Genomic DNA, 12,553 nt, shown 5'->3' with positions numbered 1-12,553 from the left:
AAACCATATTAATATACACAAAATTTTTGAGAAATCAAGATATGTTTTACTCTATATTATATTATATATAGATTATTAAATATCACACATGAATACCTTTTTGAATTACATTTGGAGAAAAAAAAATATACATTAATACAACAATAATTTTTTATATTGTCAATGTATCATTCATCACTTACATTTAACTGATTTCTAATTATACATACCTTGGTAATATAAATAAATAATATAATATATAATAATAATTTCACATAAATCTTTAGACTACGTATAATCACCCTAATATTAATCAACGCGTCAAGTTGATCTTCAGTCTCCAAGACATTATTACCATGTTACTATAATATGTTCATATATATTATTGTGTTTGCCAACTTGTATTTGTATTATTTGAGATTGAGTATTTGGGATTGTGTGGCCTTTTTGAAGACTCTCAAGAGTTTCGCCCAAACCAAACAAATTTTCATTAGCATGCAATAATTACTAATGCTATGTGGCATGTTCAGATATATTATTGTGTTTTCTTGTGTAGTTGTTCATCATAACAAGTATTTCTTTTAAGAATTATCTTTTGGTCTATTTTGACTATTCATTCTCGTCTTTAACCAATTATAATCTTTTAAATTAAAAAAGAAAACAAAATTTGTTGAGCAAGAGGAATAAATATTTGGGAGTGCCAATACCAAAAAAATAGAGTCAGAAGAATAATTTATTGTTCAATGATAACATGTTAACTGCAGTCATGTAAACTCTGAAGAACAAAAGCACTAAAATCAGTAAGTTACAATAGTGTATATATTTCTCTGAAGGGAAGAAAAAACAATGGGAAGCACAGAAGCAAACACATTCAAGGGACATATGCATGATCATTGTATTACACAAATCACATAAACAAAAAATTCCCCTGCTGATTGGAAGAGATATAGTTCCCAGGAATTTGACTGTAAATCAGTTTGGCTGTGGTGGTACCACTTTCAAACTTCGCATTCACTCACATAAACTAGGATCATCGAAGTGCACGAAACTGCTTTTTAGCTTTGTCTGTTGCTCTGTTGTCAATGACTTAAGTTGTGGGAATCTTGCCTCCTGCAAAAGTTGTATGTTCAATATGTAAGTTGTAAGTCTCTAGGCATGTCAGAATCGGATCGGGAAACACATGAGTTTTGTTTTATGTTCAGTGTATTTTATACATAGAAAAGAACACGAGTAAATAATGGGACATTTTGGTTCCACTAAAAATGGTGGAACCAAAGAGAGCAGCACAGGAACATCCTGTTCTTGTCCAAACACCAAATGCTAACATGTCTATACTCTATAACAGGGTCAATCATGAAATTTCATTTATTCTGTATCAGGCATCAAGCGATATCCATATATCAGGAACTTGTTGGCAATACGGTCATTGAAAAAGGGATGTATTCAGTTTCACATGAAAATACATGAAGTGTTTTGTTTGCTCACCTACTCATATGGAGGATCCTTGTGTGCAGGTATGAGACGAGAAACAAAATATCGAGCCTGTGAGCTACCCTCCTGTTTCAAATGTAAATTTAATGTTTACCATCTAAATAGGAGATAGAACATTGAAAATGCAGATCAAAACATTCAGAGTGTGAATAGCAAAGGAAATTAACCTTGAATGCAAGTATACGAGGAGCTGGAAAACGGAATTCAGTTAGCTCTTCGGCCAATGTCCGACAAAGCATATACAAAATTGCACGTTCATTCACATTAACTGTAATTAACAATGAAGTTAAATTTCTATATAGGTCCCTACTTTTAATTAGTATGAATCTATAACACTAGCCAGTCTACATAACTTCTAAGCACGCAATTGACGTAACACTTAATGCTGACGTGGGACACCCTTGCTAACAAGGCACTGTGCCACTTCATGTCTGCACCAGCAAAGTCAACAAACAATGCCATGTGGCTAACACCATCAAATTTAATGCCAAATCAGCATAGGAGACCTTTACCATGTCAAGAGAGGTAAAACAACATCAACAGACAACTCATAAGCGGACTAGATTGCATCAATTAGCAAAACTATAGAGTGAGCAACTGAGCATTCTTATGACTGGAAAGTGAGACCAAATCAAAATTTCAAAAACTAAAGGGACCAAAAGTATAATTAAGCCTTGAGTACGAATTAAAGATGACCCAATTCTTCCATTATACCGAGGAAGCAGTGCCTATCGGCACAAAAAGCCACTCCACAGGACCAAAATGGTTTCTAAATTTCATAATATTACAACACAAGCCTCTTTTTTTCTCCAATTAATAGTTATAGATGGCAGTAGAATGCCATGTATGATATAATAACTTCAAAAGGAGGCATGATGAAAGCAAGTCTAGTAACTAAAATTGATTTATATTAGCACCATAATACCCCGTAAAGATGACAAAACAATGCCATAATCCAACTATATCGTCATGTTAGAAAAGCCTAGAACAGAAAGAGGATACAAGGTAGGAGGCATACCAACCAAATGAAGACATCAGTGCCATGATCAAGAATAACAGCAGTATCAGACTGCATGGCAAGATCATAAGCTAGTAACTCCTCAAAAGTGCCCCCCTCTATATACATTAGACAACGAGGAGCCACCATTCGGAGTGATAGATCAAAGGATACATTTAGAAACAGGTTCCGCAACACAGACCTCTCATCTTCATGGCCAATAATGCTTCCCAATAGTGGTCCTCTTTTGAGATGGAAAAAGAGCTCGGGTAAGAGAAAGTTCCTTTGGAAAGCAGTGCAGTTTCAATTTTGGTACTTGGGAGCCAAATTTTAAAGCAACATCTTTGATTTTTTTCATCTATTGTTGCTCGCATGTCAATCGCATCAGAATGGCTTATGGCTCGTAACAAAGTCCTCTTGGCGATGAGGACAACAACCACTTCATCCTGAATGCTCTCAAGATATGCTGAAAAACTATCTACAGTTGGCAGTCTAACAGTAATGACCCTTGACACATCAGCCTGATACACATTTGAATACTGAATTGCAAACTGGAAAAATACATGATCACTTTTGATGTCTCTTTCAGTTTCCATGGAGAGCGTGAAGCTCTGTGTATCTTCAACACTTGGCATTTGAATATAAAGAGCAAAGTCGTTTTTAAACGTCCCATGGGTATCTACATGTGCCTCTTCACCAGGACCCACAACATGAGTTATACGAATACCATCTGACGTGCGTAATTCTAACAAGGCATGAGAGCTTGTTGCTCTGACAACGACTCTTTGCAAATTAACGCCAAAGGCTTCTCCAAAATCATCATGAAGAACCAGAACTCCGCCTGATGCTTTTGCAAGAGACTGTAAAATAGGAACCCTTACAGGGCATGTTCCAGCACATAAAATGTCAACAACAGTATTGTGACGATTAGCCTCATGACCAAGATTCTCCATCCACTTTAATGTTGTCTTTTCCATATAAAGATAATTAGGATGATCCAAAGAATAAGGAACAAACCCAGTACTGTAAGTGTTCGGCCCACCAGCACATACAATAATTTTGCTATTGCTACCTGACCTTTTGACTACCCCTCATGACATATCTGCAGATGGCCCCTGAATAATAGCAAGAGCAACCTCAACAATAGTTCCTAGGCATCAATCTCTAGATGCTTCTAGAATGTTTGACTTGTATGGTCTCAATGATGATAATATGGCATGCGCTACAGGCAGTGAAGCATGCATTGGTGACAAATATATGCCAGTATCATAGATAAATCCTTTCAAAGATTCCTGAAGTGGTGATTTCTCCCCAGGAAGCACATCAGCAGAAGCAATTGACTCCTCTGAAAAGTCATAAACTGATACGGTACGACCATATAGTACAATTCCTAACCTCGTTGTTGGAGGGAGAGAATCAACAAAAGCCTGCAAAGAACTCGGTAAATGTTGTAAGTGAGATTCATGTAAACATTCATCTATCACAAGAACAACTGGTGCAGACACTCTCAAATCTGAAACTGGAACAAAACCAGGTATATTGTTCCCAGTTTGAACATAGTCGACCACGGTTGACGATAGTTCTGGAAATCTGCGAAGGTCTTCCTTGCTGGGAGCAATGTACTCACCATCACTTCCATTCAGTTTCCGACATATTACACATTGCCATTGGCCACCCAAGCAATATGTTGCAATAGATATTCGAATAAGATCCATAGCTTTGGCATCGGTGTGGATCATGATGTATTACTTCAGAACCTGTTAAAACCTCCCTCCCAGGAGAGATCAATGCCCCAAAACCCAGACTAGGTACATTATCCTGTTTCTTCTGTTTCAATACATACTTAATATTTGAACAATTACCAACGCCATAAACAAATCATTTTGAAAGAGAAATTAAATTTCACGAGTTACACTTACATTACAGCAAACTCAGGTACTCAATTAACAGTAACAACATAATTGGTACATAAATTCAAGCTTTGATTAAGAATCAAGATAAAGAATATACCTTATGAGCTGAGAAAAGAACAAATTTTGATTCCCCAAGGCCAAGAGGAACATGATCCTCTACACCACCAGAAACACGGCACGACAATTCACGAGATCCATTGGAAAACTGTGGTAATGATGATGTTGGCAAAGGCGAATCAGGCGAAAAAGCGAGAGGCTGAGGCAAGGCAGGGGAGGTGCGAAAAGGAACAGCGGCCGAACGAACAGGCGAAGTAAACACAGGAGGTCCAGGAGGTGTGCTCAATTGATTAACTGAAGTGAGAGTTTTAGCCCCATTGGCATTTTGAGGTGATAAAGTGGAAGGAGATGATGGTGGTGGAATTGGAGTGTTGTCAGGACCCAATTTAGAATGTGTATGGTTGGCCATTGAAGTTTAAAAAATAGTTAGAAAGCTAGTAATTGTGTTTGATCAATGAGATATAATCTGCAGATAGTAGTAAAAAATGAGAATGAAAAATGATGTAGGGTTATGAGTGGAGATCGAGATTTATGTATGTATGTTGTATTGAATAGATAAAGGGGAATTGGGATTGACGAACCTGAAAGAAATGAGGGATGAGGATTGAGAAGGAGAATGTTGACTCTTATTGACAATAGGGAGATGCAATTATACTCAAAAGTGTAATAATATGATACCTCACTCGCTTTGATTGGAATTGAATTGAACATGAGACGTGTTTTTACAGAGGACAAACAACGTTAGTGAGTATAAGATCAGTGGTGAAACATGGGTTTCACTTTCACACTCGCACTCACAAGTTTCTTCACCTCGTACCCTGTTTAGAGTTTAGACGCGAGGGACACCTCTTCAATTGTGTTAAGACTATAATGTAAAATGTAAACGTCATGGGTCATCATATACATCAAACTGATCAAACAACAACTTTAGTATAGTAAGTTTAAAATATAAATATTTATAAATTTAATGCTAGCTTTTATGAAATTGCACTATTAAATAATAAACTTTGGGCTAAAAATTTAATAAAAAAGTAACACTAATTTTAAACATAAAATAATTTGAATAATTAATTTGAAATCAAAAAATAATTTGGAGAATGAATAATTACAATATTACAAAATGGAAGGTATGCACAAGTAATAATATATAAATGGTTCAGGGAGAACAATAAATATGGTTTATAACTTACAATCATTGAATGACTATAATTAAAGGCCAGTTAATGATAATTTAAAAAAGTTATATACATTCATTTTAATCATTCAAATAATTTCTTATTTCTCTTTCTTTTTTGGTATTATCAAGGTATTCTCACCATATGACTAATAATGAGTAAGAAATTAATTATTTTTTAGTGTGCGATTATCTCTCTTAGCAATTGTCACTCACCTGTATTGAACTCATAATTTTTTATCATTATGATAATTTAACGGGATCTTATATCAATAGATCAACGCTTTGTTATTCTCATTTAACTATATATATATATATAGTATTACTTTAAGATTTTTTATATTCAAAGACTACATTATTTCTGTACTATATTAGTACAAACAATTACTTGTATATTTTTTGAATCATATATCATACATGTATTCTTAGAACTATTTTGGAGTTCCCCATTTCTTGATATAAAATTACACGGGCAAGCTTGGTTTTTTGAAAGATACAAATATTATTTTGGTTCTTTATTTTAATTTGGTATCACAATTTCTACTGTGTTAATAATTTTGTCCTTTTAAGTTGTTACACATTAACAAAGTTTATCTTTGTATATGACACCAAATTTTGTTAAATTCAACTAGTGGAAGCCTCATGTATTAAATTGTTACGTTTGTATCCTCAATTTTTTTTACTTAAGTCTCTTTTCTCTCCTATGTAGAAGCCTCGTGTATTTTTTTTTCAATGTCTACACTCATCTAGTCATCTCAAGCAGCATGATAAATAGCACATAGGACAACTAACCACATGATATTATCTAAAACCGAAACGATAAATGAGGCTTCATAAGATATTATTGCAAAAATATTGCGAAAGCGTAAAATGAAATTTGTGGATATTTCTAATTCAAATTATCAAGGCATGAAAAGCCTTATTTATAGTGTAAACTAACTAGTTAACAAACTAATAAACACATGTGAAAAACAATTCAACATGTGTAAAATGTGTAAAATATGGTAGTTTTGTTCTCTAATAGTCTCCCTCAAGCTGGAGGGTAAATATTAATTGACTTCAGCTTGATAATTCGATTTGATATCATGACATTGTAATAGATTGGAATCTCGATCTTAACGTGATTGGATTTTCTCAATCACTTGACCTTGTTGATTTTGTTGTTGTTGTTGTTGTTGTTGATCTTGTTAGTCTTATTATTGATCTTATTGTTGTTGTTGTTGATCTTGTTGATCTTTTTGTTGTTGTTGTTGATCTTGTTGATCTTGTTGTTGTTGTTGTTGTTGCTGATCTTGAAGATCTTGTTGTTGATCTTGTTATTGTCGAGTTTCCCTCTTTGAAGTTAAAAGAGTTTGTAGCTTCTCAAGATCTGAGTTGGAATGAGTTGGAATCAAGGAACGTTCACCGACAGCAGCTTTTTCAAAAGAGGTATTGGCACACTTCTGAATAGAGAGCCATATTAATTTTTTTTATTTCACCCACGGCAATGAGTATGTAATAGCGTGTTTTTTCGAACACGTTTAATCAAGTAATTAGTTGTTAATGAATTAATTATAGAAATTAATCAGTAATATTTTAGGCTAAACCTCAGTTGAATTTTAGTCTTGTATTATAATATTCTTGCTTTTCCTATTTTTTTCAAGATTTTTGGAGAATAAAAGTTTCCGAAACGATTTCGGGCCGTTTTATCGATATTTTGCCCAGTGTTTGAGTTTCGTAACTCATAATCAAATTCTGATTTCGCCGTTGGCTTCGAAATATTATTTCTAGTCAAAATAGACACCAAATTTATCCGTAACTCATCTCTAGGTATATTTCACCTCGAAATTCAAGTTTCGACGTTTCGGGCAAAAAACCTAAATCGGTTTAATCACATCATGGGTAAATGACTTGTCAAACAAGCAAAGTCAAAGCTTTCATCAAAACGGCCGGTTATTAATGGAATTCCTTGTCGGCTCTCTGTAAAATACTCGTTTGGGCGGGGACTTCCAAATACATCGTAAGCTAAACCCGTGCTGACAAATAGCCACCCCGCAATGAATAGGGAGGGTATAGTAATGCTATGAATAATCCAGTATCGAATACTGGTAATAATATCAGCAAAAGAACGTTCTCCTGTGCTTCCAGACATGTCGAACTCCACATATTCTTGTACAGTAAAAAGGGGGTCGATTCCATAAAAGATGAAATCATAATCTCGATTCAAGATAAATTCATGAGGCGAGCGAGTAAAACCTAGAGCAATAGCATGATGAACCAAAAATTCTCCAGGCCCTATTATTAAGAATAGAGAATTACTATTCTCATTAACAGCATTTAACCAACCAGGCAACCATATACTTCGCCCCGCATTGAAGGCCGGATTCTGTTGGATTAACTAAAAAAAATGAATTTGAATTGTAATCAAATATGTTTGTGTTGTCTTTTTAATGTGTTGATGGAACATAATAGAACATTCATATTGCCTTAACCTCTAAAATAAATAGAAAACTTGAACTTATACTGAATCGTATACTTATTGTATTTATATACCTTATTGCTACATCTTTCTTTTTTTTTTATTATAAAATTATTTTGTAAAATTATTTCTATTCTTTATATTTCATATAGTTATGTGTTCCCTCATAATCCCCTAAATCACTCACTAATTCTCCTCACTCCACCACCATTAGACACATCACCTAAGTTAGCCTAAAGCTAGATTGTCTCTCATTAATTTTTAGATTTGAGATAGGGTGAGGCTCTCCTATAAATACCTCACTTCATCCTCTCATTTTTACACTAATTCTCCTAAATAAATTTAAAGTATTCTTTCTCTTTTTCTCTTCTCCAATTTTCTCCACATACACCATGAGAAAATCATGATCTCTTAGTATGTTATTCATGGAGTTGAGTTTATGTTTGTTTTCTTTAAATATTTTGTAAGTCATGACTAAAGGGGATGATAATGAAATCATATGAACCTTTGTGTAGTTTTTGACTTATGTAAAACTTAAAATTTCTTCCTTGTTCTTAGATGGAAAAACTATATCTTTGGACAAGGTTAGATGAGTTTATTTGCTTTAGAAATATTGGAAATTATTGTTAGTATTTGAATGTGTTTAAAGGTGATGATTTGAACATCAAATGAATCTTTATTGTGTTTAAGAAAAGTTTATGTCTATTCTTGAAAGTTCAAAATGTTTATGAGTTTTTGTTGATAAAATTTTATTTTTAAAAGGTATTATGTGTAAAAGGTTGTTTAACATATGTTATTCTTTGATTTCCAAGTTAAAGTAATGATTTGGGATAAAAGATGATTTATTAAAGTCTTGACTTCATAAACTTAAAGTGTTATGAAGTTTTGGATAGTAAAGTAGTAAAAGTGTTAACTTATGATTTATAGTTCATGACTATGAAATCAAAACTTATTAACCCTTGAGGTTATCCTAAAATTTGGAGGTATTGAGATGATCATGAAATTAGTTGTGTTTTCTTTACTAGCATACTTTAAATGAGGAGATTGACCTAAAGTGTTATGAAATCTTAGATAGAAAAATGATTTAAAAATGTTGATATTGGTTAAGTTAGCTTACTTTAAAGTGGTAAGATTGACTTAAAAAGTCTTGATTTAAAAATATTGATTTTGTTTAAGTTAGCTTACTTTAAAATGATTAGTCTAGTTTAATAATCTTACTTAAAAAGGTTAATCTTAATAAAAATGTCTTACTTGCAAAAGATAAGTTTTATGAATAGTTATCATTACCGAATAAATGTAATGAAGTGTAAATACATGTCTAGAAAAGTTCTGTCTAAGGAAAGACTTGGTATTTAAGTGTGTCTTTACTACCCACCTGTCTTTCATGAGAACTAACCTCGTGTATATCCACAAATTATGACATAATTCCGTTATAAGTTTTGTTAAAACTTTACTTTAGAAAGTGTCGTTGTGTTGTAAGACTTTCAATGATAAATGATGATTCAAGAAATACCTAACCTTGAATTGGATGGATGAAATCGATTAAGTTCATTTTAGATCGGAAATTTTATTTTCGCGTAAAATGTTATTTCCTAAGAATAATAATTATCAAAGTGACCTAATTAACATTATTTTAATTTTGGCGTGATGAAGAGTTCGAGAAGAGACCCGACGAATTAAGCTCACCTAGATTGAGGAAACAATTTGCACGACACACTCAGGTGAGGGAGAAAACATCGTGACACAGTGGTGTCCGAATATGCTTCAGGACCTCCAAACTCCCTCACAAGTTTGGAGTTGTCTTGGGTATTAAGAAAGCTTGTACTTAATCAATTATGTGTTTTGTTTGGATTAAGTACATCAATATTTCTTATCCCGAATTATGTTAGGTTATGTTTATGTATGAAGATGCCATGATTATTCCTGTTTAATATTGCTCGAATAACTGTTCTAAGAATTATATGTATGAGATAATTGTTAAATCTAAGGATTAAAAACATGTGATATAAATGAGAAAACTTTTCATTGAGAAAAGAAATTTAACTAAGTTTCAGGCTTTTCTCGCTTGAGCAAGAATTGTACAGAGAAAATGAGTTTTCTCGCTTGGACGAGACAACTCTCGTCTAAGCTGAAATATGCACAAAGAAAACTAATTGTTTTCTTGCTTAAGCGAGACAGCTCTCGCTTGAGCCACATGTGCCTTATAAAAATGGTGATTCTCTCGCTTGAGCAAGACAACTCTCGCTTGAGCGAGAGAGCTCCATACAGACAAGACTTCTTAAGTCGTCTGAATGATAACTCTCACATGTGCAAGAGTCTAATGGCATTTTTGACATTAAGAATTCATTCACTTCCAAACTTATTCAATAAAACCTAAAACACATTTATTGGAGATAATGTTCTTTCAATAAGTAAATGTTGTAAAAATGAATAATTATATGAAATTCTTGGAAATGATACAAAGAAGAATTTTCATATCTAGAGTGATGTATGCAAAGAATTGCATGGTTAAGGACGAGGCCCGCAAGTGTTATATTATGCCCACACAATGAGATCGTCTGACTGTAAGAGGCTTGGCTTGAGAGCCGTCCAAGGTGATTCAGCGATAGTTCGTAGTGGTGCTGAGAAGTATTATATGACCATGCAGCGAGGTCGTCTGACCATAAGAGGTTTGGCTTGAGAGCCGTCCAGGGTGATTTAGCGATGGTTCGTAGTGGTGTTGAGGTTTATTCTCTATGGTTTAAATGTTAAGATCGGGTCTCACTAGAAGCATTCTCGATGGAGATGTCTTAGGATTGGCAGATCGTTATAAAAGATGGAATAAAAGATTTAATTTTCTAACTTCGGTTAGTGTGCATATTCATTGTGAATAATGAAGTAGTGGAGATGAAATTTATGGGAGACGAACGAGCCCCTAGATGTTGAGAGGGATGGCGATGGCGGTGATTTGTCAGCAAAGTCTTGAGGGGGAGTCTAGGTGAGACGAGTCTCGTGTATTCCTGGATGAGGTATTGTGTTGGATCGGACAGTTCTCACATCGCAAACTAGACGATCCATGACATCCCATCTTTGCAATCAGGATCGATGAGTGGGATGCCCATAAAGTGTTTGATACAACGTCGTCCTGAAATGGACAGTTCCGTTGGAACAAATTGATCACACACACACACACACACACACACATATATATATATATATCCTTGCGAGGAATAAGTTTTGGTGCGATCAAATCGACTTGTTATGGAATCTGTACTCTCAATTATTTCCGAATAGCTATTGGGAGGATAATGGTGTAAGGATGGTGGACATATGCATAACATGCGTACATGGTATTTATCAATATTGATTCTAAAATCATAAGTTTTATACGTCATTCATCATTAATACATGCGTGTATGATCATATGATATATCTGCACTTGTTCTTTGTCTTGGTGTGATATTCTGTGTAATTCCACGACGTCAATGATAAGTTTTTCACTAGATGTTTTACTCACTCTCTTTCTTTCTGGTGTACTCGTATACATCTATGTTTAGATGGAGAGATCGGCGATGATCAGAGGCTACCGCTTTACTATGTCCTATGAGGGGGTATGGAGTGTTGAAAGAAACAAATACACCTACACTGGTTCTTGCGACCTGGAATTAGATCTCGTATGTGATGGCTCTGTGTTGCATCTCCCAGCACATTATGCAGTTCGAGAAGCATCATTCACCCTACCAGAGCGAAGGTCCGTACCTGCCGGTCCATCCGCACCAGCCGAGGCACGAGGCAGATTGGAGGTTGTCAGGACCTAGTCCCAACTGGGATTCTCATCTACTGACTCAACACCAAGAGGGACGGAAGGAGCAGGCATGACTACTTCATCGGGGCCTAGGGGTACACCTCGGACCCTTCGATGGATTGGGCAGCAGATGAGGTGGTGGAGGACGAGGGCGATGACTGTGTAGAGTTAATTTGCATAGAGGATTCAGTGGAGGTCATAGAGATCTCTTCAGACTTGAAGATCGAGGAAGACCCGAGTGAGGTTTCCAGTGCACCACCGGTCTAGGAGCTCATTTCTTTCTTTTGACATGGAACCTGTGTAGGGTACTTTTGTAATGCCAACGCCCCCGACATTATTTTATTTTTATTTGTATTTTTAGTCTTTGTTAGGGGCGAATAATAGAGTTCGCCTTGTATTTTGTAAACCATGATGTACGTATTACAAATTCAAGAATTGATTAATGAGAAGTATTCAGAAAAGAATTGTGTTTCGTTCAATTACATTTTAAGTATTAAGAAATTATTTCCGCAAAGGTTTGAAAATGTGACATCTTGAAAGAGAAAAGATAAAATGAAAAAAAAAATGATTTGTAAGTTATATGTTACATAAAAGAAAAAAATATCCATTTTTTTCAAGAGTTTAAATATAGTAATTATGAAATGATTTTCGAAACGTTATAGAATACCCTTGTTGAATCATCCTTCTCAGCCTTGACAAG

General features: G+C 34.6%; 1 pseudogene; it reads right to left on the bottom strand.

The window, feature by feature from the left end:
* LOC109336081 lies at positions 758-5,117 on the bottom strand (annotated as a pseudogene).

The sequence above is a fragment of the Lupinus angustifolius genome, chromosome LG20 (genome assembly GCF_001865875.1).
Source record: "Lupinus angustifolius cultivar Tanjil chromosome LG20, LupAngTanjil_v1.0, whole genome shotgun sequence".
NCBI lineage: Eukaryota > Viridiplantae > Streptophyta > Magnoliopsida > Fabales > Fabaceae > Lupinus > Lupinus angustifolius.
Note: the sequence above shows the minus strand (reverse complement) of the source record. Positions and strands in the feature narration are given on the sequence as shown.